Genomic DNA, 23,415 nt, shown 5'->3' on the forward strand with positions numbered 1-23,415 from the left:
GCATTGGATCCCATTACAGATGGTTGTGAGTCACCATGTGGTTGGGAATTGAACTCAGGATCTCTGGAAGAGCAGTCAGTGCTCTTAACTGCTGAGCCAGCTCTCCAGCCCCACGCTACAGTTTTTAAAGGCTCTTTTCTTTTGTGCTGGGAAACAGGAAGAACTCTTTTTTTTTTTTTTTTACACTATTTTTTGAATTAATTTTTTATTAGGTATTTTCCTCATTTATATTTCCTTTTTTTTTCTTTTCCATTTTTTATTAGGTATTTAGCTCATTTACATTTCCAATGTTATACCAAAAGTCCCCCATACCCACCCAACCCCACTCCCCTACCCACCCACTCTCCCGTTTTGGCCCTGGCGTTCCCCTGTACTGGGGCATATAAAGTTTGTGTATCCAATGGGCTTCTCTTTCCAATGATGGCCGACTAGGCCATCTTTTGATACATATGCAGCTAGAGTCAAGAGCTCCGGGGTACTGGTTAGTTCATAATGTTGTTCCACCTATAGGGTTGCAGATCCCTGTAGCTCCTTGGGTACTTTCTCTAGCTCCTCCATTGGGCGTACAGAAACACACACACACACACACACACACACACAGAGAGAGAGAGAGAGAGAGAGAGAGAGAGAGAGAGAGAGAGAGAGAATATGCAAATGCAATGAAATAATGAAAAAAGGAACTGTGGGATATTCTCTTAGACTCTGATCTCCACTGCAAGTGGAGCTGCAGTGATGGAAACTGGCAACCTTTATTTGGGGCAGTATGGGAAGTGGCTCTCTTCCTGGCAATCTGGATAATTAAAAAGGACTCAGTGGTCTCAGAATCAAAAGGGTGCATGGAAGTGGCAAAAGTGGCAAGGCTAGGAAGGGACTGGTTGTGTGCACTCATCTGAGTGACCACACACTCAGAAGCTGAGCCAATGAGTTCCCTGTTGCAACAGCTGCAAGGATGGATCCCCAGGAATAATCTTTTAGGTCTCAGCAGAGAAGCGGCAGGGGTAGCATTGATATATCCCAGGGAAAAGGACGAGCAAGGTTCTCCATAGGGAAGAGACCAACACTCACAGGCACACCAGCGCTGAGCCTGAGCAACGCCTGCTCTGTGCAAAGGAGCAAAGCTCTGCTTGAAAACGTGTCTGGAAAGGTTGGAGTAAGACTCGTGTTTACTGGGCTTGAAGCACATAAAGCTGAAGTACTACTTCTGAAATTCTTACTGCGTGAGACTCACCGTGACGCCTTATAAGACAGCTGCTTGGTGAAGCCAGACTGAAGTACAAACTTTTATTGGAAGCAGATAAAAGGAACTTGTCTTAGGCGCTGCCTTGGACTTCAGACTCCATCTTACCTAAGCTGACCAACTCCCTCTCTAATCAACAATGGTTCCCCAAAACATAATGCCTTCTCCTATCCACAGAAAGAAAAAATTAACTTGATCGACTGGGCACAAACATTTAGGTTCATTGTCAACAGACAATGATCAAACACTTGGAAAAGCCCCTAATTCTCCATTTCTGGTGGCCCAGGGGCTTGCAGGTTTTAGGCGTATAAACCCTGCTTCAACCCCTACTAGGCTCCAGAGTCCTCACCTGGTGGCTGGGATCGATCAGTGACTCTGCTTATGTGGTGGGAATAAAGAAAGCCTTTGCTGTTTCACAAGGCCACTAGAGCTTTCTCCCCTTAGCCACACAATGAGCACGGATGGTGTGACACTTCTCAACAGGTGTTCAGTGCCAACCACATTCGCAGAGGCTGCAATACTGACATCAGTCTTACCTGGCTTTGGAAGCAGTGGTGAGGGAGAGAGACCAGAAGTGCTCTTTCCTTTTCTGAGTAGCTTGTGGAACACAGCTCTCGGCAGTAAATGCTTCATCATTTGGTCAAGTGGTACTTCAGGGAAGTTTGGAACAAACTTGTTTCTGATCATTAATTCCATGGCTTACACAGATAGCATAGCTTCCAGGGCAAGCAGATTTTTAAGAAATAAAGAAGGTAAGGCAAAGTGCTCCGTCAAGTCTATACTATATAACTGGTGAAAGAAACTGAGAGAGAACAAGAGACAAGCATTTCCTGCAACTAAATCAATGGCGCATGACGTGACGATGGCAACCTTCCATCGGCACTGCTTACAGGGTGTGAGGTTGAGATTTTTCCCAGTAGCATTCATTCTGGACCCCGGAAACAGCATGCAGATACTCGGCGGATAACACAACTAAGAGTTTCTATTTTTAAAAGTCTACAATTTGGACAAGCAGTCCGCAAATGAACAACGGTCTACTTAATTTGTCTATAAAATGAGTTGATATTGTTTATCTTTATTCCAGAGTAAGCAAACACATTTTAAAGGATATCTGCATCTAATAGTGTACTTTCTTTTAAAATCTCTCGACATGTATGCTTAACTGCTGTATTTTTCGGCAATTTATACTAAGAAACATCCCTATTCCCCACTAATGAGGAGAAATTGAAGGCTGCCTGTGTATCATGTGCAGACTGAGATGGGACCCACTCTGTTCAGCAGAAAGACTAACCTGCAGAGGGTACATACACTCTGCTACTGCAGAAGTAAAACTTAAAGAAGACCCTCTAGCATGAATATCATACAATATTCTGGGGAGCTATTTATAGTAATAATCAATTATCTGGAGAGCAAAGTGATAGTCAGTGGGAATTATGCTTAGAATCAAGAATCTTAATAGATTTATAGACATGGACCACCCTAACATTTTCATTCTTGAAACACAAAGCACATCAGGATGCTGTGCTCACTCCTTCAGATTCTCACAGAACACAGAGGAGGTCCTGACTCTGTTCTAAGCAACTGACACTGCATGAAGGAATAAAAAGAATCCCCCTAGTAGATTGAGAGTTAATAACACTCCAAGTGAGAGACCTGCTTACTATATTAAAAGACTAACAGTGGGAAGCACAATCAAGCCAGGGAATCCAATGTACTCGGACGGTACTACAACTTAAATCAGGATAGTCAAGATTTCATCTCGATAGTGTCATCTGACTGATGCGCTGAAGGTAAGCAGCACACACCTTCCAGGTCCTGAGAGAGGGTACCAGATACAAAGTCAAGCGCTGCTTGCAAGAGCGTGACTCCTTTGCTGGAATCAGCTAGAGGACACGTCCCTATACTAAAGTTCATGTCCATTTTAAAAAATATTTTTCCTTCGAAGTCTTTCTCTTCTGCAGTTCCCTTGGAGTCCAGGAATACAAGACTGATCTGTAACTGTCTTGATGACTCCTGACCAAGACCAGGCCAGCTTCCAGATGAGGGCGATCAATCACCTATGATGGACTGCACGTCAGAACAGAAGCAATCATCTCAGGGACACATCCACTCCACAGTGACCCAGCAATGCCACCTTCTCCAGCAGCCCTTGCAGAACGAAAGCTGACCCGACATAAGCATCAGACCCCTGGCCTGACCTAGATAACCTATGGAAACCACAAGCCTCCCTTGTTTCTGTTTCTGCTGTTTGTTTGTTTGTTTGTTTGTTTGTTTAATTTTTTAAAAAATATTCTCAAACTTTCTCTCAGCCCCTTGGAAACAGACCTAGCACTGCCAAAACCCTGATTAAGAACTTTAATCTCATCTGCTATTAATTTTTTTCAGGAGATAAAACATATCCGTAAATCCAAGGCTCACAGTTTGGACACCTTTGGGGGGTATATTATTGTATCCCATGGATAAGGATCAAAACACTGGACTGTAGCAGGGGACACAACAATGTGTCACTGAGACACCTACCAGAAGACTAACGGGCCTGAAATTAGGAAATTAAACAGAGCACAGCAAACAAGGTCCAGCAAACACCATTGGTACTGTGCATTACAGAGCATTTACTATCCTGCTCTCTTAAGCAGCCATACCAATATCTGCCTCTAGGCCAGCACTCAGGAGGCTGGAGAAGGAAGGAGGGCCATACTTACAAACCCACTTTAATAAAATGATTTTCTAAAGTCAAACAGTACTCACCAAACATACCAGAGAACATATCCTTTATTTGGAGAAATTAGGTCTGCTGTTAAAAATAATAAATAAGCAAACAAAACAAAACCTAAAGATCTTGGAAATGGCCTTTTAAATTCTCTGAAAAGAATGAAGCCAAACTCATTACTACATTACAAACAATAAGGATAGGGGCTGGAGAGATGGCTCAGAGGTTAGAAGCACTGCTCTTCCAAAGGTTCTGAGTTCAGTTCCCAGCAACCACATGGTGGCTCACAATCATCTGTAATGGGATCTGATGCCCTCTTCTGGTGTGTTTAAAAAACAGCTACAGTGTAGTCATATAATAAATAAATGAATGAATGAATGAATGAATGAATAAATAAATAAATAAATAAATAAATAAATAAATCTTTAAACACACACTCAAACACACAGTAAGGATCATCTCCCATGCCAGACGGAACTCCTAAACTTAGTGCCTGTCATAAAGCAAGAAGATTCTTGCTACTTTCTTTAAAACAAACGGACGAATGAACAGACAGTAAAACAGAAGCAGGTGCCGGCTCTTCCCTTCCTTGTGGTTGGTTTCTTCCCTGTGGTTGTCACAGACCCAAACTGTACCTGGTGTGTACTGAGGTAGACAGAAGTCAGGAGGTCTTATGTGTTGGAAGAAGATACCAAGGGCTAAGGCTTTGAAATCTTGAAACTTAGCTCGATCCTGCCTTTCAATGACTGCATCAAGAAGCACACCCCCAAGCTCCAATGTCTTTAACTTGTAATTAATGAACACCAGTATTGAGTTGTAAAAGGGATGACAGGAGGCCAATATTTAGGGCACCAGGGAGTTCCTAGCACCCTTTAATCTCTTGTAAATTTTTACAAGATACTTAAAATAGCTGTGTTCAATCAGATAAACTACGCCAAGTAAGAAATGGCACAGTATCACTATTTCTCCTAAGCATGCAGCTCATGGGAAGCTACTTACATCCTCTAAGAAATAGGATCAGGCTGCATAAGCCTCCCCCTCATCTCTCTCCTCTTATTGAATGATTACACATAGAACCCCCCAGGTCCCCACCCCCCGCTGCACTGGGGGTGCTCTGGAGAAGTGTCTTTCTGGAGAATGCTGAGTGGGAAGATGAACACACACTGTAAAGCCATACTGTAAAGCAGGCACCTAGGTCAACATGTAGCTGTTAATTTTAAATAAAACATTCATCTCCAGGCTTTCCTGGCATCGTCTGACATTCTTCTTGTAATAACTGCCTAATCTCATGTATCTGAGGTGGCTGGACCGATGAGGTGACTTCTGAGGCTGATTCTTTTTTTTGTTGTTTTTTTTTGTTTTGTTTTTGTTTTTTTTTTTTTCAAGACAGGGTTTCTCTGTGTAGCCCTGGCTGTCCTGGAACTCACTTTGTAGACCAGGCTGGCCTTGAACTCATAAATCCTCCTGCCTCTGCCTCCCGAGGGCTGGGATTAAAGGCGTGTGCCACCACGCCCGGCCTGAGGCTGATTCTTGTCTGTAATCTATCCACTTTACGAGGTTAGAAATGCTGCTGTTGGAACAATGGTAAACAAAATACAGCATGGACCCACAATCCAGCAGTGCTCAGCATTAAAACAATAAACTTCTACCAGGCAGTGGCTTACACCTGTAATGCCAACACCTGGGAGGATAAGGCTGGAGGATGCCCTGAGGTCCAGGTCATCCTGGGCTACCAAGTGAGATGCTGTCTCAAATCATCCCCCCCCCCCCCCCCCCGCCCAAAGTGTCAGAATTCTGATACACACTAGAACATGAATGAAACCTGCAAACGGTGTGCCAGTGTTAAGGCCATGTGTTGCATGGTTGGTTTCTCCCCACAGAGTACCTGCAAACCTTAGGTCCACAGAGACACAGAATATAAGTCTGTACCAAGAGCGGGAGCGTTTGGCCAATAGGTAGAGAGTTCTTGAGTGGCACAATGATACTTGCTGAGGAGACAAGTGGTAAAGGTTGCCGGGTCAAAGGACTCGATGTCACCAGTCAACAGTAGGTAATGCACTGAACACAGCTCTCAAACGATGAAGTGCAAATGAACAATACACATGAGAAAAATGTCCTAGCTAGCAGTTAAATGCAAAGTAGAACTATGTTGAGATTCCATCTTACTCTAGTCAGAATGGCCAGTCACGAAAAAAAAAAAAAAAAGAAAAAAAGAAAAAGAAATAACAGCTCTGGAAACCATGTGGAACCAGGGGAACAAATCCTCATATACTCCTAGTAGAAAGAGAACTTAATCCAGCCATACGGAAATCAGTATGGATTTACAAAAGCAAGCAAGCAAACAAACAAAATCTAAAATTAGATCTATCATAGGACTCAGCTGTAGCACCTTGGGTATTTACCCAATGGACTTCAGGTCAGTAAGTCACAGAAAGACTTACACAGCAGTCAGTGTTTACTGCTGACATTCACCATAGCTAAGTTATAGAACCAGCCTAGGAATAGACATAAACTTAACAAAGAAATGGATAAAGAAAGTATGATGTACACACATATATACACAGAAATTTTATTCAGCCAGAGAGAACAATAAAAAATGTTGTTTGCAAGAGAATGGATAGAAATGGGGAATGACATAGTAAGAATATCATCAGTCAGTCTCAGAAAGACAGATATTGCATGCTCTCTCTCATATACGAATCCTAGACATAATAAAGATACAGAAAATTATGTATGTACATCTGACATAAATGTAGACGCCAAACTAGGAGAACAAAGGGGACTGGACGGGGGGGGGGGGGGGGGAGATAAAGAGAAGGAGAGAACTAACTGTATGAGAGGAGTCCATTACATACTAACATGACAATGTTCCATGTAACACACTACCACATGCATGCAGTAAGTACATACCACTCTGCATCACTAGGATGAAATACTCAGTGGCTTCACTACCTAGACGGGAAGTGATTTATAAACACTGAACGCTATTACTGTGTTACTATGCAAACACATTAGCGAGATAAGTATCAGCACAGAGCTGTAGCCAGCGAATTCTTTAAGAATGGAAGGGAAATAATTCACTGTCTCTTCAGAGACCCCAAGAGTATGAATTACACCACAAGTAATGTAGGATGAAGGACTGACTGGGAGTCAAGGACTAAAAGGTGTATTTTCTTTTCTTCACTAAAACCAATATCTGCCTTTATTGAAAATAGTAAATTTTGCTATGAATCTTTTGTCACAATTTTAAAAAAGTAAATACATTTAAAATTTTTAAGTACAAACCCCTAAGAATTAGTATTTTCTAATGAAAACACTTCATCTCTTAGTGAAGTAAGATAAACTCATATATTTCATAACAGCTATTCACTATTACTATCAGTTTAAACAATTTATATTAATATGCATTTCTAACTACATAGTTGCTATTTAACTATAATAAAACATTCTTCACCATTTAAATACCCGGTAACATGTGAAATTCCACAGCCACAAATTTTACTCAACATTTAACTACAATATATCTGATAATTTAGACACTAGTCTATTTAAATGCAGCAAATGTGACTCCTGGCCACAGATGCTAGGAGGCTGATAGAAAAAGAACAGTTCTCATCAACGCCATGTCAAAGCCGGAGCTCAGAGCTAACAAGGCGGAGGATAGTGCCTGCTATTCATCTTCTGTAGTAAACGTGTCCAGTAAAGGCACACTGAAGGTTCTTTACTCTTCTTTTTAACTGATGCAGTTCACTAACGATAACAACAGAATCTGGACACATGAATGATAATCAATTAGGACAGATGACAGTCCTCTCCTCCAGCGCTCCCATGTGCTGGAAGGTTTGTACTCTTCTGTGTTTGAGCTGTGTCTGGGACTGCTGGGAACTGTCTACCGAGAACCAGTTTCTCCCATCTGTTTGCTCCTCTCTCGGTCCTTCCCACGACCCACTTCCCCAGTGTGTCATTCTGGAGTGATTTCTGCTTTCCCTCTATGAATGGAGCCTGTAGTTTCTTCCCACTAATGACTGCTGCTTTGTGGCATTTGCTGTCCAGTGTGTGGCTTGTTTAATTGAATACAGGATCTTGAAGCTCCACTCTCCCAGGCATTGAAGGATTATCCCATTTTTATGGCTGAGTAACATGCCACTGTGTTACATGCTATGTTAAAACTCCACTCACCGGGTGATGGACACTCTGGTTGACTCCACACCTTGGCTATTGTGAACACTCCTGCAGATGTCACAACTTCATTTCCTTTGACTGAATGCTTGCTCAGGTGATGGTGCTGCTGGGTCAGATGTGAGTTAGGACAGACACACTGCAGTGTGTTCTACCTTGAAACACTGTCTGATATTCAGTGAGATATCTTAGTGGCATAGAACATAAGAATTGATAAACTCTTAAAATTCTCAAAAACTCTAAAAATTTTGGTTTGCTATGATCTTTTGATTGGCTTTTATATGCGTGTTAGAGCCAGATGCATTAAGTGTGTTCTCTCAGCTCTGTTCTATTTCGTGCGTTCTCCACTCTCTGTACTTCTGCCTCACTGGAGGCCGAGAACTGTTGCTGAGGTGTTCAGGTGTAGCTCAGTGACTAGAAAAATAATGAGCCATAAAAACGTTACCAAATTGTTGGTAGATTAGAAAGATGCTGCTTACTAAGTGCTATAGTACTGTCTTGGAGAGGGACTAGGGTAAAAGACTCATCGTAACTGCAGGGCTGCTGAAACCTCAAGTCTGGATTATTAAGGGCAAAGCTGCTCTTCCCATGTCCCCACGCCCCCACGCTCCCATGTCCCCATGCTCCCACGCTCAGGGATTCAGGGTGAGTCTCAGTAAATGTCACCACAATGTCTGCGCCATTCTAGGCTATGACATTGCAAACCTGTACTGTCTTACCTCTGCCAAGTCAATATGATCTGAAAATACCACAAAGTAATCACAGACGTGCCAAGCCTCACTTACGATACACACAAACACTGCACACAGCACACGGTACACATTAATAGCTAAAGGCACACAAATTCAGGGTGTGTGGTAAACAGTAATAGCAATTTTTCAAGAGAGGTCTCCCAAGTAAGTCATCTGATGACCATTCTCAGAACTAAGACAAGTCTCCTGTACGTGTGCACTGCTTAATGACAAAATCAAATCAGGGGAGAGTCGGCTTTAGCTTGGGGTACTAACCTTATTATGAATCCACCTTAGTTAGGAGTCTGAGAAGAGCTGGCTCCATAGTTAGGAGTTGATGCTCCTGCAGAAGACTCAAGTCTGGTTTCTAAATCAGGTGGCATACGACCTGTAAATCCAGCTCCAGGGGATCCAACCCCTCTCTAGCCTCTGCGGGTGCATACACCTGTGTGTGCATACACAGTACCCACATAAGCAAAATCAATAAACACACACATAAAAAGCTTTAAAGTAAATATGAATTAAATGTCTTCAAAATCACTTAGACCTAGCAGGCTGGCTCATCCCTATAATTCCAGCAATGAAGGCCAAGACAGAGATATACTGCAACATGTGAGACCAGCCTGAGCTACACAAATGGAACCTGCCTCCAACAAAAGCAGAAAAACTGAGGAGGGATAGCAACCAGATTATTACCATAGAGTTTCCAAGAGGATGAGGGCTGGGGGGGTCAAGAGAACAGCAGAGACACGCTAAGCATGTTACTTAAAAAACAAAACAAAACAAAACAAAACAAAACACAATTTTATAAGAACAGGATCAATTCATCTGTAGGCACATACTGTCTAGGTAATGGAATGAGCCTTCTCCCAGCATATAATTTGGATACGCTACTCATCTGGTTTAGTAAGAGTACTGCTCACTTAGCTCATACTTTTCTTCTTTAAAATGTTCTTGCTTTATCATGTCTGCTTTTAATCAAGAAGAATTGATGCTATCCACAACTAGCTGAAGCCAGTGGTCTCAGAAAACTCTACTCCAGTTTGCACACACACACACACACACTGAAATATAAGGGGCTAGAAAAGTAACTTCGAGTTAAAAGCAATTGTTGCTCTTGCTTAAGACCTAGGTTCAGTCCCCTCCCCAACACATAATGGTTAACAACTATGTTTAAGTCCAGTAGGTGATCCAATACCCTCTTCAGACCTCCACAGGCATCAGACATGTATGTGGCACATATGCACACATACAGGCAAAACTCATAAACCTAAAACAAAAAGCATTATTTGGAAAAGGTATAGAATAAGCAATTCCTTAACAAGAAATTCCCTCAGATTCACGTTAAAGCACACATTTATAATTTATTTGGCACAGCTGAAGATTACCTTGAGGTCATAAACATTTTTATTAAAAAGGAGCTAGTGTGTGTGAAAAGCTCTGCCCTTGGCTTTAAAGAATCTAACTGACCAGCTTACCCATGACTCGGATGTATTATTATTGTTGTTGCTGTTACTATTATTAATGTCATTATCATTATTACTATTACTATTCTCTTTGAGAGCCTGTACTACATAGCCCAGAATGCCCTTGAACTCAGTCTCAACATCACTGGCATCAGGCCCCTCCAAGCTTCAGAATTTCTATTTAACACAGTGCTTCCACTGCTTTATTTTCTGCCATTCCCTTTTTTATGTAGTCAGTTAGTATTCTGATAACTATAAGTTATAGCATCCTTCTCTGTCTAACATCAAGATAGGAAACCCTTTTTAAAAACAAACCTGAAACTGGAAAACACTGCTCTCAGTTCCACAGTGTGACTGACTCTCAAATCACATGGGAAGTAAGATGATTTCAAAATGGTGCACAAGTGAAAGTCACTTCTCCCCTAAAGTCCTGAGAAACAAGAGGATGAACTAAGCGGAGAGTTACATAAATATGCAAGAAAGCCAACGGGACAGAGCTTAACTCTAATCTCTAGCTACTTCACTCCAAGATTCACATTTTGGGAACATAAATGAAAGAAAACAAGGTTCAAGGACAAGCATGCTGGCTTTAAAATCTACCCAGGTTGAGGTATAATGTATACATGATAAAAAGTGTACAGAAAGAGTTTGACAGAATATCTAACATAGGCAGTTTTTTTAGTGGTTTGGGTTTTTTTTTTTTTTTTTTGTTTTGGATGCATGTGTCTCTTTGCAAGTGTGTGGGCACATGCAGTATGTGTGGACGCATGTGGAGGACAGCTCACTCTCCATCTCATACATGGAGACATGGTCTCTCCTGGAACCAGGAGCCCACCATCATTAGGACTAGCTCATTCTGGCTGGTAACGTTCTGGGGACTGGGTCCCAGTGTGCTGGGATTCAGGCAGGCTGCCACTGTCCTGGATGTTACATGGGCTCTGGGGACTGGAACTCTGGTCTTCAATGCTTTACTCACTGAGTGAGCCCTTTCTCCAGACTTAAACCATGGTATCTTCTTAATCTCAGAAAAGTCCTTTTAAATTAGCATCCCAAGCAGGCTCCCCTCAGATCCAGGCAACCAACAATGTGATGTCACTACAGACCAGAGTTTCCCTAATCTTGTGAAGGGTGACCGTATGTATTCATGGTAATTTGGGGCTCAGTGAAGTCAAGCAATCTGCACAACTTCAAAGACCTGAAGGAGGCCGGGTTAGGATTTCCAGTCAGGCCTTCTGCATGCTATTGCTGGGTTAAACCAAAGCAGCCCTGCACAGAAGGGCAAGTGCACTGTTCTCCCTCAGAAGCAGAGTCTGGGTCTTGCTCATTTCACATCTGTGTAATGACATGAACTCAGGGAATGGAGCCTCCTTTTCTAAGGAATATGAACTCAGGAAACAGAGCCTCCACTCTAAGCTGCTGCAGTGGAATATTCTGTCAGTCACAAAAACATTAATAGACATTGCAGTGTAGGTAATTCAGTGTAGGATTATCATTCTAGTCTCAACTTTTACAAAGCCACCCTTTCAGATTCTCCAATGTGAGCACTAAGTGCCGTCTTGCCGAGTCTGGTCTATTCACTTAACACCTCTCTCTCTGGTTCTGTTCACATTGCTGTAATGACCATTTCATTCTCACTGCTCAACAGTACTCTATTCCGAGTGTACCACAACTTCATCAACCATGGCCACATGCTGTTCCCATTCCCCAGAGGTGGACACAGACGTGCAGGTGTCTACTTCACAAAAGCAATGAAGAATACTTACCGCTTCATGCCCAGGTCAGCATCAGGAGATTCAGGCAGTCTAACCAGTAGAGTAGGGTTTGAATTTCGTGTTCTCTAATGACCACTCCTGCCAGCATCTGTGTGACCTCTTAGGTGAACTGCTTCTTTGGGTGGTTTGCTTGTTTTTTATGGGATTGTTTGTTTTCTTATCACTGAGGCTTTGTTTGTTCTGAGATAAGGTTTCACCACACCACTCAGCTGTATTTGAACCCCTGACTTCTTTCTGAGTGCTTGTATAAGCTGTATGTGCCACCATGCTTGCCTCTTATTGTGGATTCTTAGTGGTTCTTTCTATACTGTAGATAAAAGCATTTTACAGATATTTTCATTTTCCCAAGATTTTCTGACACGCTGGCCTTTTTGTGCCTACATGTGTCCTCGCCTGGGAATAAGTAAATCTGACCCAGCAGAAAGTATTTGGAAGACTCTCTTCCTCATCTACATTTTGGAATAAAGTAATAACTAACACTGGTTCTTCTTTAGAAAGTGGATAGTCATCTTTGAATATTTTCTGACTCTCAAACGCAATAATTTTTCAATAATGAACACATGTAAACCAATCCCAAAACAAAACTCTGTATGATTTAATTTTTGTTATTTTGTCAGGCCAGAGAAAAACTTTCTGCTATGAACAGTTCATTCCTCTACTGTAAGATTGGAATTGCAAAGAAAAACCATACATTCAAATCCTCCATCTTTACAGCCACACATCTAGTTAGGTCTAGGCATTGACACATGACCTAAGATGAGTCCACTGTAAACCCCACTCCTGATCCCAATCACACAGCTTCGTGGTTCAGACAGTCTTCTTCATCTCTGCCAACAATTCTCATTCTGTCTTAGTCAGGGTTTCTATTCCTGCACAAACATCATGACCAAGAAGCAAGTTGGGGAGGAAAGGGTTTATTTGGCTTACACTTCCATAGTGCTGTTCAACACCAGGGAAGTCAGGACTGGAACTCAAGCAGGTCAGGAAGCAGGAGCTGATGCAGAGGCCATGGAGGGATGTTCCTTACTGGCTTGCTTCCCCTGGCTTACCCAGCCTGCTCTCTTATAGAACCAAGACTACCAGCCCTGAGATGGTCCCACCCACAAGGGCCCTTTCTCCCTTGCTCACTAATTGAGAAAATGCCTTACAGTTGGATCTCATGGAGGCATTTCCTCAACTGAAGCTCCTTCCTCCATGATAACTCCAGCTGTGTCAAGTTGACACAAAACTAGCCAGTACACATTCCCTTCCATTTTCTCCAGAAAGTTGACCACATCTTATCAATGCTTACTTTTTAACTTCGTAAATTTGTTTCATGCCTAGAGATAATTAGTATGTGCCCCGAGTTCTAAAAGCTCTCCATTCCATATTTCTGGGCCTTGTATCTCAGTGGCCACTGTTCCCACACCTTGCTACCATTGAGCTGGTTTCAAAAGAGTAGGTGTTCAACTCCATTTCCTGCCCACGTCCACAAGAACTAGAATAGTGACTAATATACGACTGACCATTAGTAAATGCGTCTGATGGAACAGACTTGAAAACCTAGTTAATAAAGTCCTGGTGAGAAGCTCTCACTGGCCCTGCCTCCCACACGTGTCCATGCGAGGATCAATCAGCTGAGCCAGCATTAGGTGAAGCTATTTATGGGAGCTTTGCTGAGGGAAAAAAATTAATGGTGCTAACTAACATCTATTTGTGTGTAAATATTAAAATGTTTAATATACATATTATTCTAGTGCATAAAGGAGCTTTTATGAATACTGCAAAGGCTTCCAAATTTGTATATTTGTGCCATGTCTTAATTTACTTGTGTAATTTTCTTTTTTTCCAAAAGTAACAGGCTGATGCCACCCATAGTAGACCAAAAAAATAATCAGGCTTAAAATGATTTGTTTGTATAGATGGGTTCATTTAGCATTTTGATTCACAACCAACATGTATTTATTTCCAGCTCTTCTCATTATCATTAAATTGCTGACATAGGAAACTGTTTTAATCATGTTTATTTGCATTAAGACATTAATTGTAAAATGTGTACTGATAGAATAACCTAAACAAGATTTAATCATTCTGTTAGAAAATGTTGAAACTGTCTTTTTACCTATGATTTAAAGCACTTTTAATTAAAAGAACTGTCAGTAAATAAATTTAATCTGATTAACTATTAAATTAAAAAGCCAATTAAGTAGAGAATAATTTATCAAGTTGTTTTTTTATAAATTTTTAAGTTAACTACTCTGTTTCAAATAATAATTCTAAATTTCAAAAATATTAATGTATACTTGTAATACCTGACTTAACATATATTACTACAAAAGTCTAGCCCTTAGAAACCACTAGGTTATTCCAACATTTAAATGAGAAGGATTCTCTGGCCCGCCCTGAGAAGAGCTGTGCCGCATTTCATATACATACAGCTCAGGAAAGTGGAGAAGACAGAGGCACAGAATAGCTTTCCTTGGGAAGAAAACAGGATGCTTTCTTAGGAAAGGCATTTTGTTCCTTAAAAGACCACCTAGGTGAGGATGCAAAAACCTAGCAATGACTTATAAAACTAAGAAGTAAAAACTTAAATGGTTTTTAAGAAGGGACTTTTAGGAGGTAATCTATGGGAAAACTGTCTTCAGTGTACCACTGTATACTCAGGATGTTCCACAGCACCACTGTATACTCAGGATGTTCTATGGCACCACTGTATACTCAGGATGTTCTATGGCACCACTATATACTCAGGATGTTCAATGGCACCACTGTATACTCAGGATGCTCCATGGCACCACTGTATACTCAGGATGTTCCACAGCACCACTGTATACTCAGGATGCTCCATGGCACCACTGTATACTCAGGATGTTCAATGGCACCACTGTATACTCAGGATGTTCTATGGCACCACTGTATACTCAGGACTTCAGAAAGCAAATTGCCATCAAAGGCCGTTCACCTTATATTGCTTAGTTATACAACATAAGGGTAAATTACTAAAGTTGCTTACTACCTTTGTGTTCTATCTGTTAGGTTAGACAAACCTGTTAGGTTGTAAATATCGACATAAAAATACTTAAAGTTTGTAACTGTGTTGGAAGGCTAAGAGTTTTTAGCTAGTAGATGAGGAAAGAGTTTATTTTCTTCATTACATTCCATAAGGACATTGCCTTGGCATTTCTCAGACAATCCCTCATCCCTGGAGAAGGCCACAAACTAACGAGACAACCCAAAGGCAGACAGCTCTAAAGTCCTTCATGCCAGCTCTAACTTTTGAAACACACTTGAATAACTAATACCATGCCTACTGATGGAAGAGACACAAGCATTTATGTAAGCAGGTCTTTATCTCGGTGTTATTTATCATACTGAGATGCTAGGTGTAATGTGTGAGTACAGAGTGCTGGTTAAAAGTAACCTCCCGCTCGGATGCTTGCACCACCACCATTCCAAGTGCCGCATCAGTGACTTCTGGATGCTCAATAGCTTGTAAGCACTAGGACTGCAAGATAAGTTTATAAGGAAAGAAATTTTATTTCCTTAATTTTAGAAATTAAATGAAAAAGAACCTTATTGTAAGTCTGTGGGAATGGGAGAACTGTGATCTGACTCCTATGCATGGTAGGTAGTATGTACTGTCTATGTATAGTAATATGTATAGCATAACTTGCGCTATACTGCTAGGCTCTCGTGTCCTCTGGACCAGGTGCTAGCTGACTGTGCACGAGAGGAACAATGAACAGGTATCATCTGCAGAAGTCAGAGGCTGGGTCAGGAGATGAAAGACACACAGCCAAGTGCGCAGGCAAATTAGTTAATCTGCTTTGGCTCCTAGCCGGTTCCACACACTGCGCCCGCCCAAGAGCTCTGGATTCACAAATGAAACACACACACACACACTCACACACACACTCTCTCTCTCTCTCTCTCTCTCTCTCTCTCTCTCTCTCTCACTCACCAGCCAATTTTGATATGCCTTGAGTAGCTCAATGGCTGGACACTTCTAACTTCTCTGCAGCTAACACACACACCCCTCCAGTATTCCTGGCATAACATCTTCTAAATCTATATTTTATCTTTGCCACCCTGTTATCTTCTGGGCACCCACCCTGCTCCAAATAGGGTCACTTTCCCTTTCCACCTACATTGATGGATGATTTTTCTCCTGCAGCTCTTAAATCTGACCACTCTCCCTTCAAGTCATGGCGATTCTCCTCTTCCTCCCATCTCCCAGTCCCTTGCCCGCACAATTTCAAAGTCCTACTCCATCTCCCTGCCCAGCCATTGGCTGTACAGCAATTCTTTATAACCAATTGAAGCCAGCTGGGGGCAGGGACCCTCAGGTCTGGAAGCTTAGCTTTTGGGAGCCAAAGTAAGACAAAAGCATTAGAACCAATTCCCAACAGCCCAGTTCCAGGTCCCCAAGCCCTGCGGCCTCAAACCACACAATCTGCATAGGAAACAAGCAGGTGAAATGGCTCACGCCCAAAGACAGCCAGATGGGCACAGGGCAAGCAAGACCCCTCAGAGGGATGTCATTTACAAATAAATTTTTAAGTAAAATGCCTGGCAACCCTGACAAGATACTTCAGAGTAGTTCAGGAATCAAAGAATACTAGATTCAGTGTGAAACCAAATGTTATCTTCCATGGGGCGGGGCTCAGTGGAAGAACATCTGAACAGCACATACAAGAACGGGCTTCAGGAACAAAAAGGGGACAAAAAGGAAAGGAAAATGTCAAGAACCCCAGTTACTCCAATGCCCACCTTGGCCTCGCCCAGCCTTGTCTGCATCAGAAGCAGCTAACCACTGTTCGCTCTGCCTCTGGAGTAGGACAGGCTAAACAGGCAGGGCAGGGGTGGGAGGTGGGGAGAGAGGTCTGTATTAACAACATTAAGGAAATAATCTCAGAGGGAGGAAGAATAGCAGGGAGAAGATGGCTTAAGATGAGAGAGAAGCAGGAGTAGTTTCCTAAGGAAAATGTATATATCTAAACACCACATATTTGGAACAACTTTAAATGCAATTAGTACCAAAGTTTAAGAGAAAAAAATTATTACATTCCTTCAGTTTATAAACATTAATTTATAAACTGTTCAACTGGATAATACCTTTATATCCTTCATGCAAATAAAAGGGAATGAAATGAGTTCAACAGGGTTGCAATTAATTTTCCAAAAAACATGACCCTTCATGCTTGTGGTGCTGAGAGGAAACCCAGGGAGCCATACATGTCCAGCAGCTTTCTACACCAAGAAGCAGCATCAGCCCTGACCACATGACTGCCAACACAGACGTTTTACATTATACACACAAGATGTGAATTTATCTATTTTAAAGCATATAGCAGATCAAAGGCATTTAAACAGTCTACAGACATAGACGAGTTTAGAAGATCCATATGCTTCAGATTGGAGAATTACAGTTAGTGAACCAAAGGTAAAGAGAAACAAAGAATCCCAAGCCATATAAACACCATTATCTCTGAGCCAGAACTTCAAAACAGAAACACACGCAGAATCTGTTTTTCTGTCTGTTATGTTTGTGTATGTTTTCATCAGGGTTTCTTTAAAAAAAAAAAAACAAAAACACTGACTTCTCATTTGAGTCACCAAGTAGACTTTTTAAAAGGCAATGAAGCCTAGCATGACTGTTTTGTTAGGTCCTTGCCTCTGGATGGAACTCCTACTTCACTCTGCACAGGCAAGAGCATCTCTCAAGGAGTGTCTACCAACTTATCTCATCCCCTTCCAAGGCTGAAGGTACAGCACAAGACCTGGATCCCGAGAATACCATATCCTCCAAGGACAGACTCTCCAACGTGGAGACAAATACCACTAAGGACAAGAGAGCAGAAGCGAGCGCCTTGTAGGAACCAGTCTGATCTTGCCATGCTGACAGTCAGTTGTACAGACCTCTTTGGGCATCCTGCAGAATCAGAACTAATAATCAACCAGCCCGTAGCCCAGCCACAAGTGCTTGAGTATGCAAATGTGTCCCCAAAACTCCTCTCTATAGGAATGCAAAGCTCATGTTGGTACCCAGTGATTCGACAAGGGGCCCTGGGCCCTTCATTTGTTCCTCCTAACATGTTAGATCTCTGTCCTCTACCTTTCAGCTCCGCTCATCCTTTCAGCGGGTGTATTTGGAGGGTGGCTGGGCTGCTGGACCTGGGGCCTGTGCTCCCAAACTCCAGTTTGCTGGAGAACAGCCCCAGAAGCTGTTAGCATCAGAGGGCTTTTGTTTTGTTTTTGTTCTGTTTGTCTTTGCATTTCAAAAAACAAAACATAGTGGGTTAAGATTCCATAAAATTAGTGTCAACTTCCCTTAGTCCTGGCTGCTGTGTCAAAGTCCCTTAGTCCTGGCTGCTATAAATATTGCTGAGAGTTCCCAAGACTGTCACTAGAGTAAAATTACCAAACCAACACAGGCAGGAGCAGGCCTTTTTTTCTGCCAAATTCATTTTTTCTTTTTGTTTTTGTTTTTCTTTTTTTCTGACGAAGGTAAAGTCCTATATTCCTTGTCTATTTCTTTACCTGTGACATTTTAAAGTGTGAGGACTACATCTCCAGGTGTCTAAGGACTACCTCCTTATCTTACAGTCAGATTTTAATAACTGGCTGGAGACTTTTAACACCAAGTGTTGTTTTTGTTACTCTACCAATAACCACCCCCCTCCCCCCATACTTAATTAAATAGAATCTCTAAAAATGGAAAACCATGTACTGCAAATTTAAAAGAAAAATTCACCTAAGTGATTTTTCTCAATCAAGTCAGTTTTGGGAAACCATGGGTCTCTCCAAGACAATAATTAAAATTTACTTAAGGTCAAACTAATATGAAGCCAGAAGAGGGCAGCAGGTAGCTATTCTGCAAAACTAAATATGCAAATATATAAATAACTATAAGGTACAAAGTAGAGAGTGTTCTCCGGGAAAGGCCCACAGAGACTCAGATATTCTCAGAGAAATTGCCAGCCTCCAGTGAGAAGTAATGAGCGACCTGTAAGAAGCAAGCGAGTCAGCCAGGAAATGTCAGGACGTGCCTGGCAGGAGTGAGAGTGGTGAGAGTCCAAGAGCAGAGCCTCCTCCACCTGTCAGGAGGTAACTACAAAAGAAGACAAGAGCTGGAGCGATTCCTGAAGCTTAACCCTCAGGAGCAACCCAGCTACAGCGGGAACTGTTGGAATCACAGAGTGAAAGAACATTAGGGACAGAACAACACAAAGAAGCAATGGAAAGCATGTCTGATGGAAAGGAAAGGTCCTCATTTTTAAATCAAAGCTTTATGACGTTAGCAATGGAAAGGAAACTTAATATTCTGGAGGTGCTGGGCTGTGTGCGAGTGGCTGCTACAGTACAGGCACTTATGGCACCGATCTGCAGCACAGCATGGGCTGGGGGCAAAAGCACATACATACATACATACATACACATAATTAAAAATGAAAGAATACATCATTAAAATATGACCCAGAGTTTTCTAATCTTTGCTTTTAGATCACTTAGAAGTTTGCAACTGTGAGACAAATAGTGAAGAGTCAACCAGCACAGGAATAGCTGTGCAAACCCACCCTGACTTCCATGCACAGCTAACGCAGCTGATGCACACACAGTTCTGCCATCCGCTGTATAATTCAGATGGTATTTCTACATCCTCCATTGTTACTGCTCTTCAGCATCCAACCAAACCAATCTGCACTCTCTAGCTGGAGCTGCACATTTAGACTACTGCTTCCTCTTAAACTTATTCATTTAAGTGAGTGTTTGTGTGAGAGAGACTGTGTGCATGTGTGTGCGTGTGTATGTAAAGAATACTTATAGAAGAGACTCCAAAATACATTTAGCCTTAAAGCCTGTTGAGCACATATGTATTACTCCTTCCTCTCAACCTTTAGGAGGCAGGGTTTACAAGCTGGTCTCGAATTTTCCATCCTTGCAGCTCAGCCTTCCTGGCGCTAGCTACCAACCATATGTTTTTGGTAAAAAGAAAGAAAGAAAGAAAGAAAGAAAGAAAGGAGGGAGGGAGGGAGGGAGGGAGGGAGGGAGGGAGGGAGGGAGGGAAGGGGTTGAGATGGGAAGAAACTTTATACAGCCCCTTTCCAACATAAAAAAGACCCCTTTCCATTGCACCAGGTTTTCCAGAGCTGAGCCCCAGAAGAGACTCACGACTTCAGAAGTCAGTTAGCCATCATCCGAGATCTTCGATATCTAGCTGGCCACCACATCCTGGTCAGCCCAATGCTATCCACTCATGCATGTGAATCTGACACTTGGTATAGCACCATGGCTGGCTGAGTGCTCTGCAGGGTGCTGATCCTGGGCGAGCCTGGCCCTTCATGCAGGGTGAGCACTCACTGTGACTCCAGGGCACCACCACCTACAGCATCCCATGTACAACTTCAAATGGCAGAGCTGGGGATGATTTCAGTGTCTGCTCTTACATCCCAGATAATCTAGGCCAAAGACTCAAGGATAGGAAAGGGGCTCCATTTGATAGAATCCAATATATTGTCAAATTCTTTAATTAGGAGGACCTCTGTAGGTAACTAGCAAAAAAAGAAGAAAAAAAAAAGTGACCCAAAGTCTCAAGTGAGAAAAACCTCTCCAAAAACAAACTATTTTATGATAAAATACAGTAGCAGAGTATAACAGTTATGTTTTTCTGGTATAAGAGTCTTTTTCATAGCAGCCTATAAAACAAAATAAACAATCAATAGTTCTTTCTCACCACATAAGGTTGCTCTCCAACTTACAATGACTGATTTACCATTTCTAAATATTACAGTGCTGCATCCAGAAAAAGTACACTTTAAAATCTGTGATACATGGTGCAGATGACAAGCAATCCCCAGCAGGCTGACTCACGGGAGGTAAACAACTGACATTCTACAGCTTGCTCTTATGGTACCTAGCAGGCAAATACTAGGTAGAGCTTTTTCTTACTTACAAAGGGTTTTTTCAGGATACAACTACATCAAAAGACAAGCAGCAATTACACAGCTTTTTCTAAGGAGCACCAGATCAAAGTAGCAAGCAACAAATGATGATCTGAAGAGGAAAGTGGGCCTCTTTCAGCTTCCTTCTGTGTACATTCATATTGCTCAAACCAGGTTTGTCTGTCTGTCTGTCTTTCCTTTTTTCTTTTGAATTTTAAAAATTCCTCTTGGAATTTCTTTCTTACACATTAGATCCCTGCTGCAGTCACCCTCTCTCCTCTCCACAGATCTCCTCCTCCTCCTCCTTCCTCCTAGAGATAACACCCAGACAGGGCACATCAAGTAGCAGTAAGAGAATGAACATGCCCTCATACTGAGACTGGACGAGACAATCCAGGAAGAGAAAAGGGGACCCCAAAGCAGGCAAAGAGTCAGAGACACCCTCACTCCCACTGTTAGGAATCTCACAAGAACACCAAGCTACACAACCATAACGAATACCCAGAGGACCTAAGTCAGCCCCTTACAGGCTCCCTGGTAGGTAGCCCAGTTTCTGGGATGCCCTAGGATCCATGGTTGTTTGATTCCATGAATTCCATGAACCATTTTCTTTTGGTGTCTTTGACCCCTCGGCTCTTACCTCTTCCTCACCCTCTTCTGAAAGACTCCCCTCCCTCCACCTAATGTCAAACCAGATTTTCAATACAGATATTTTTCTACGGCCAAAGTTGCCACATGGAAATATTTGTTTTAAACTCTGCAGCTCAAAATACAGAGACCTTAGTATGTTGTAAAGCATTTTTAAGGACTTGATTCCTTTCCAGCCACTGAATCAGACAAATTATTCCTTATGAAAACCTGAATTAACCTAGGTTCCCTAGTGGCCCCTTTCCTCTGAAGGTGGGACAATCCTGCCAAGAATGGCGTACTCACCCCTGCAATCCCAGCTCTGACACTGGGGAAGGAGGGTTGCAGCAAGTTTCAAGTCAGTTTAGGCTTAAATTATAAAGTGACGCTCTGTGTATCCACCTCCCACGCATACACAAATAAAACAAAAACAAAAAACCAACTAGGACAGAGGGAACGGGGCAGCTCCGTGAGCGTGTAGTTCATATACCCAAAGGCCAGACCCTGGGCTGTGGGCGAAGGATTCAGTACAGACTTAGGCTAGCACCTTAAGCACTGGAACTGGACGGAGGGTGGGAACCTGGGTGCAATTCAAGGCACCATAAACAAAGCAGAAATCTCTGTGAGTGCAAACTTTCCAACAAGGAGTCAGCATTACCGCCTGTTTCTTTCTCAAACAATGGATCTACCCTAGTAACTTGAGGCCTTTACTTGATCAGTTCTTATCGAAAAATACACTCAGGAGCCAGAGAGATGGACTGGATAAAGCCACTTGATGCTAAAATTGACAAGTCAGAGACTGATCCCCACCCTGAGCTGGATCTGTGACCCACATAGTGTGAGAGAACCAGCCCACCAAACCATCTAACTACACACACAAGCCCATACAGTATTTTAAACAAAAAAATGCATTCAAAGAAACGTGTCCATGTGTCCATGATTCATTAGCTATAACAGGACAGCTACATAAACGTGTATGAAAATGGAACTTGGTTTCTTCTTTTCCTTTTATTTATTTACTGGATATTTTATTTATTTACATTTCAAATGTTATTCCCCTTTCCCAGTTTCCCCTCCCCCTGACTCTATGAGGGTGTTCCCCTACGCATGCATTCCTGCCTCCCCACCCTGGCATTCCCCTACACTGGGGCATGGAGCCTTCACAGGACCAAGGGCCTCTCCTCCCATTGATGTCTGACATGGTCATCCTCTGCTACATATGCAGCTAGAGCCATGGGTCGCTGCATGGTAAATAGGATTCTTTACAGATACATATCACTGAGCCCCCTGTAAACCATATCACTGCCTTCCCCTGTCCCCTGCTGTCCCACTAGAACTGGCACCACTTCAAATGCCTTAAAGCAACATCTATGAAGCCACCTATGTCACTCATGGCTCCACCACCAACCACGTCAGCACTAAGAAAATGTGGGTCCCTGCAAGAAAACTGCTCGCCAGGTTTGCTTTTAGCTTCACACAGACAGAGATTCAGAACTGACTCCAAGCTGTACACTTAAAATATGTACATTTTCCTTAAGGCAAATTATAATTCAACTTAAAAATAAAAATATTCGACTTGTAAATGACTTAGCCTTTCTAATCTTAACTCCACTGCTTTATCATCTAACACACATCTCAACCTGATCAGATTATTTTTCCTTGCTGAGATACTGAGGAAAAAACCAAACCGAACAAAACAAAAACAAACAAACAAAACCAGAAAGGCTCTGCAATACATAAGAAAAAGTAGCAACCTGGAATTTTGCTTT

General features: G+C 42.2%; 1 protein-coding gene and 1 long non-coding RNA gene across 4 annotated transcripts in view; both read right to left on the bottom strand.

Moving 5' to 3' along the window:
* The window catches only part of Hs2st1 (heparan sulfate 2-O-sulfotransferase 1), a 140,516-nt gene that overhangs the window by 82,491 nt on the left and 34,610 nt on the right, over nt 1-23,415 (bottom strand). The window lies entirely within an intron of this gene.
* On the bottom strand, nt 5,158-22,707 carry Gm43560. The gene is made up of 2 exons (XR_003954573.1): nt 9,134-22,707; nt 5,158-8,232 (listed from the first exon to the last, which is right to left on the bottom strand). It is a non-coding gene; the product is annotated as a predicted gene 43560 (long non-coding RNA).

The sequence above is a fragment of the Mus musculus genome, chromosome 3 (assembly GCF_000001635.26).
Source record: "Mus musculus strain C57BL/6J chromosome 3, GRCm38.p6 C57BL/6J".
In the NCBI taxonomy this organism is placed as follows: Eukaryota; Metazoa; Chordata; class Mammalia; order Rodentia; family Muridae; genus Mus; species Mus musculus.